The 6,000-nt window shown below is 42.8% G+C and overlaps 1 protein-coding gene across 1 annotated transcript in view; it reads right to left on the bottom strand.

Annotated features, from left to right (window-relative positions):
• Positions 1-6,000, bottom strand: part of tok (tolkin) — a 171,411-nt gene that overhangs the window by 121,165 nt on the left and 44,246 nt on the right. The gene's annotated exons all lie outside the window — the stretch shown is intronic.

Below are 6,000 nucleotides of genomic sequence, written 5' to 3'. Positions count from 1 at the left end.
ACCAGCCCTATGGGCCGGGAGGAGGAAGGAGGCGATAAGGCTGAGAGTCACATGCTGGAGAGATAGAAAAATGGCTCTTACGGCTTCCCTTCCCACCAACACACACCATCTTTATTAGGTAAAATAAATGAGACAGTTTTCAGAGGGATTACTGAGGCAAGTTGGTGCCTATAGGGGGGGGAGGGGAAGGGGGAGGGGGAAGAGGGAGAGAGGGAGAGAGAGGGAGAGAGAGAGAGAGAGAGAGAGAGAGAGAGAGAGATAGAGAGAGAGAGAGAGAGAGAGGGAGAGAGGGAGAGGGAGAGAGAGAGAGAGAGAGAGAGAGAGAGAGAGAGAGAGAGAGAGAGAGAGAGAGAGAGAGAGAGACAGAGAAAGAGAGAGAGAGAGAGAGAGAGAGAGAGAGAGACAGAGAGAGACAGAGACAGAGAGAGAGACAGAGAGAGAGACAGAGAGAGACAGAGAGAGAGACATAGAGAGACAGAGACAGTATACACTTCCAAGCCATTCTGGAAAAAGAAAGCATTAGCCTCCACGCCTCAAGAGCACAGAGAACTCTTAACTGCTACTCATTTGGAGAGTATTAAAACTCTTCATACTAATGTATATATTGTTAGTCATTTATTATGCACCCCATTCCCAGCCTGTAGGCGGTGGGGGGAGGGATGAGTTACAGAGGTCCCAACCTGTCCTCAGACAAAGTCCATTCCATCCAGCGGTCGACCCCAAAGACGCATTCATCCGTTTTTAACACGCGGTTCGTTCAAAATAGAAATTTTCTCAATTATAAATTAATATTATTATATATTAGCATACTGTGCATAGTTAGACACTGGTTAGGTTAGGTGTTTAGGTTCTGTTGGCGATTATTTTTAGTACGCGGGTGAAGCATTTACAGCGTCGTGGTTCGAACTAAAGTTGTCAGTGAAGCACTTGTTCCGGAAGTGTTCGGACGTCAGCAGTTGTGAGTCGTGTGTAAACCGTTTATCATTGATAAACAGGTAGGTTTTAAACTGTTGTTTAATGCAACAATTTAAAACACTTCGTTCTCATAAGGAATGTAGCTTTTCTAAGACTATTGTATCTAGGGACAAAATATTTATCACAATTATATAATAAAAACAAAACAGAATATTAACAAAAAACACACCCAGCCATTTCTTGGACATATCCCCCAAGACACCCCAATTGTTCAGGCTAGTTTCAGAGCGAGATACTCTGATCCCAGACACTCAGGTGAAGCGGCGATGATAATCACTTGATCCTGGGCGCGCTGGAAAGGAGAAAGGGGAGATCTGGAAACGACAGAGAGAAGCCTGGAAAGAAGAGGAATGAGGGACTGAAGAGAGAGACAGAGAAAGAAAGAAAGAGAGAGAGAGACAGAGAGAGAGAGAGAGAGAGAGAGAGAGAGAGAGAGAGAGAGAGAGAGAGAGAGAGAGAGAGAGAGAGAGAGAGAGAGAGAGAGAGAGAGAGAGATGAGGGGGAGGGGCTGAAGTATGAGAAAGACATGGAGAAAACCGAATAGAAAAGAGGGCTGGTGCTCGAATGAAGAAAGGGGGAGCTGGAATGAACACGAAGGCGGCTGGAAAGAAGAAGGGTGACGCTGGAATGGAAAGAAGGGAGCCTGGAATGGGCAGAAAAAAGACTGAAAAAAGAAGACGAGTGGGACTGGGATGGAAATGGGGCGCTGGAAACATGGACTGGAGGTTTCAAAAGCCACTCAAATCCTCAGTTTTAAAAAAGGTGGTAAAAAACACATAGGGGGGTTATAATTAGAGAAGCATTCCAGGAAGGCTGAAAAAGGACTCCAGGTTATGTTCCAGGAAGGCAGAAAGGTCCATGGAGTGAGATGGTAAGGTCCAAGACTGCTGACCAGAGAACACAAACGGGTTTATTGTAATGTGTCAAACAAAACAAGATTTATTAGCCTTTTAAAACGTAAAGGTTTCAATGACCACACAGGTAGAGGTTCCAGCGAGTACACCAAAGGTTCCAGGGAGTGTACAAGGTTCCAGCAAGTACACCAAAGGTTCCAGCGAGTGTACAAGGTTCCAGCAAGTACACCAAAGGTTCCAGCGAGTGAACAAGGTTCCAGCAAGTACACCAAAGGTTCCAGTAAGTGTACCAAAGGTTCCAGCGAGTGAACAAGGTTCCAGTAAGTACACCAAAGGTTCCAGTAAGTGCACCAAAGGTTCCAGTGAGTGTACATGGTTCCAGCAAGTACACCAAAGGTTCCAGGAAAAACACAAGAGGTTCCAGGGAGTATCAGAGTTTCCAGGAATTGCACGAGGTTCCATCGAGTGTGGTTCCAGTGAACACTGTGTCAGTGGTACAAATAAACGCCTAAGGTTTCTGTGGAACAACCAGGGCTTGAGAGAACAACCTGTCCTCCTACAAAGCACGTCGCTTTTCGCTCGTAGGCGTTACACAAGATCAACAAATTGTCGTACTGGAAAAATGGAAGTGACGTACAGTCCCGTTTTCTGTTTTGGGTCCTCTGGTAGGTTAGGAGAAAGGCACTTTAAATTGACCGTTTTCCAGACGTTGGAAAATCTTAGGAGGACGGGCGAGGGGAAGAGAGAGAGAAAGAGAGAAGGAGAGAGAGAGAGAGAAAGCGATTTCACAGTAGGTAGATTTCCAGCTCATTCCATGAAGTGGGTTTTTGGCGAGTACTGAGATTCCAGGACCTTTCCAGGTGTCCAACTACCACCTCTCGAAGGAGATAAGCGGTTTCCAGAAGTCCTTGAGAAGAGATCAGATTTACCAGTCGTGAAAAAGAGGGCATCAAAGGTTATTGTCAAAGAATTCTAAGAGGATTCCGGGAGGGAAGGGGAAGGATTATCAGGGAAAAGAGCCAAACCATTATGACTATATAGTACTTGGAAGGGATTAGGATAAGGATTTGGGATCAGACGGGGGGGGGGGGGGGGGCGGAAGGAATGATGCCCAACCACTTGGACGGTCGGGGATTGAACGCCGACCTGCATGAAGTGAGACCGTCGCTCTACCGTCCAGCCCAAGTAGTTGGGCTAGGTGTGCGTGAAAATGTCGCCTGGATTGTACCTGGATGGATTTCTGGGAGTTCTTCTACTCCCCAAGCCCGGCCTGGGTTCAGGTTTGACTTGTGAGAGTTTGGTCCAACAGGCTGTTGCTTGGAGTGGCTCGCCACATAACCATCACAGCCTGTTTGATCAGGCACTTCTTGCTGAAAATTCTGTTTTTCTTGAAGACTTCCAGTTTTGTTCCGGCAGTATTTCTTATGCTCGCTGGGAGGACGTTGAACAACCGCGGACCTCTGATGTTTATACAGTGTTCTCTGATTGTGCCTATGGCACCTCTGCTCTTCACTGGTTCTATTCTGCATTTTCTTCCGTATCGTTCACTCCAGTATGTTGTTATTTTACTGTGCATATCTGGCCCTCCAGTATCTTCCATGTACATATTTGATATCTCTCTCGTCTCCTTTACAGAGAGTACATTTTTGAAGTTTTGAGACTATTCCAATAGTTTGGGTGATTTATTGTGTCTATGCGTGCCGTATATGTTCTCGGTATTCCCTCTATTTCAGCAATCTCTCCTACTCTGAAGGGGAAAGTGAGTACCGAGCAGTACTCAAGACGGGACAACACAAGTGACTGGAAGAGTACAACCATTGTGATGGGATCCCTGGATTGAAAGTTCTCGTAATCCATCCTATCATCTTTCTGGCTGATGCAATATTTGCTTGGTTATGCTGCCTAAACGACTTGGTCAGGTCGTCAGACATCATTATTCCCAAATCCTTTACATGTTGTTTTCCTAGTATGGGTATATCTAGAGGTTATCTTGAGATGATTTGGAGGCTTTTAGTGTCCCCGCGGCCCGGTCCTCGACCAGGCCTCCACCCCCAGGAAGCAGCCCGTGACAGCTGACTAACACCCAGGTACCTATTTTACTGCTAAGTAACAGGGGCATAGGGTGAAAGAAACTCTGCCCATTGTTTCTCGCCGGCGCCTGGGATCGAACCCAGGGTAGATTTAATTGTGCTTTGTACCCTGTATTATGTTTAAGGTCCTCCTTTTTACCATACCCGAGTACCTGGAATTTATCACTGTTAAACATCATGTTATTGTTTGCTGCCCAGTCGAAAACTTTATTAATATCTGCTTGTAGGTTTTCAATGTCTTCAACGGAAGTAATTTTCAGATGACACAAATTGTTTGTGTCATCTGCAAAAGATGACACGAAGCTGTGACTTGTATGTTTATCTGATATGAGAATAAGGAAAAGCAGTGGAGCAAGGATTGTACCTTGAGGTACAGAGTTTTTAACTGTTTTTAAACTATTTTATTTGACTGTTACTTTCTGCTGTCTTTTTGACAGATAATTGAATATCCATCGCCCAACTTTACCTGTTATTCCTATTGACCTCATTTTGGGTGCTATCAATTCATGGTCACATTTATCGAAGGCCTTTGTGAAATCTGTGTACACCACATCTGCATTCTGTTTTTCTTCTAATGCCTCAGTGATTTTGTCATAGTGGTCAAGTAGCTGTGAGAGGCATGATCTTCCCGCTCTAAATCCATGTTGGCCTGGGTTGTGGAGGTCATTGGTTTCCATGAATCTAGTGACCTGACTCCTGGTCACTCTCTCATATACTTTTATGTGGGACGTTAGTGCAACTGGTCTATAATTCTTTGCCAATACTTTGCTCCCTCCCTTGTGTAGAGGGGCTATGTCTGCTGCTTTCAACGCATCTGGTATCTCCCCCGTGTCCAAGCTCTTCCTCTACACTATACTGAGTGCCTGTGCTAATGGCACTTTGCATTTTATAATAAATATTGAATTCCATGAGTCTGGACCCGGGGCTGAATTCCATGAGTCTGGACCCGGGGCTGAATTCTATGAGTCTGGACCCGGGGCTGAATTCCACGAGTCTGGACCCGGGGCTGAATTCTATGAGTTTGGACCCGGGGCTGAGTGCATGGGCATGTTGTCAATTTCTCCTTCAAAATCTGCCACGCTTGTGTTGATATCAGTTATATTTACACGAGTTTGGATATCACGCATAAAGAAGTGATCTGGCTCTTCCACTTTCATGCTGTGTATCACGGTGCTAAACATGTCCTCATACTGTTTTTTTTTAGGATTTTATTAATTTCTTTGCCAATTAGTATTTTTTTCCCCTAATATACAAACCGTAGTCTGTTTCAGTAAATACAAGTCATTGAAAAGTGTATACACAAAGTATACGATATAATTAAAAAGTGCCAATGTTCAGAAGGTATAATTAATGACCACAGTTTTATTCTGATGATTCAATTTTTACACAGACAAAGAGGCTTTACATACGGCTTAACGAAGCATTGAAAAATGTCATTTTTTTTAAATGCTATATAAATTTGTACCAATTCCAAATTAAAACCCTCCCCAAGTCATTATATCAATTTAAAAAATTTAAAAAAAAAATAAGACTACCTCCATGCAATGTATAAAAAGATACATTCTGCTCCATACATAGAGATCAAACAAATAAACTCCTGAACTGTATTTTCTTGCAAATATTCCGCATCAAATCTTATTGACAAAAAAATTAAAAAATTAATTAAAAAAATTTAATTAATTAAATTAATTTTTTTAATTAATTAAAAATTAATTAAAAAAATAATTTATTTTTGTTTTGTTCCGGAATTAAATGTTTTCTTGCAGTGAAGAGACACAGGTGCAACCATGCTACACATGTAGCACATGTGTAAACAGAGCACACACACACCTGCCATCACCACCTGTCTGCTTCATGCTAAAGGGTGGGTTTAGGGGGGGTGAAGGGGTTAGGTATTTAAAAGTCAAATTTACTTTGAATGTTCAATGCCAGAAGAAGGACGGAAGAAAAGGGGGTTTAAACCCCTTCACCCCCCAAGGTCAGTTTTAAAGGGGATGGAGATTATATATATATATATATATATATATATATATATATATATATATATATATATATATATATATATATATATATATATATAT

This window comes from Procambarus clarkii, chromosome 92 (assembly GCF_040958095.1).
Source record: "Procambarus clarkii isolate CNS0578487 chromosome 92, FALCON_Pclarkii_2.0, whole genome shotgun sequence".
Classification (NCBI taxonomy): domain Eukaryota; kingdom Metazoa; phylum Arthropoda; class Malacostraca; order Decapoda; family Cambaridae; genus Procambarus; species Procambarus clarkii.
Note: the sequence above shows the minus strand (reverse complement) of the source record. Positions and strands in the feature narration are given on the sequence as shown.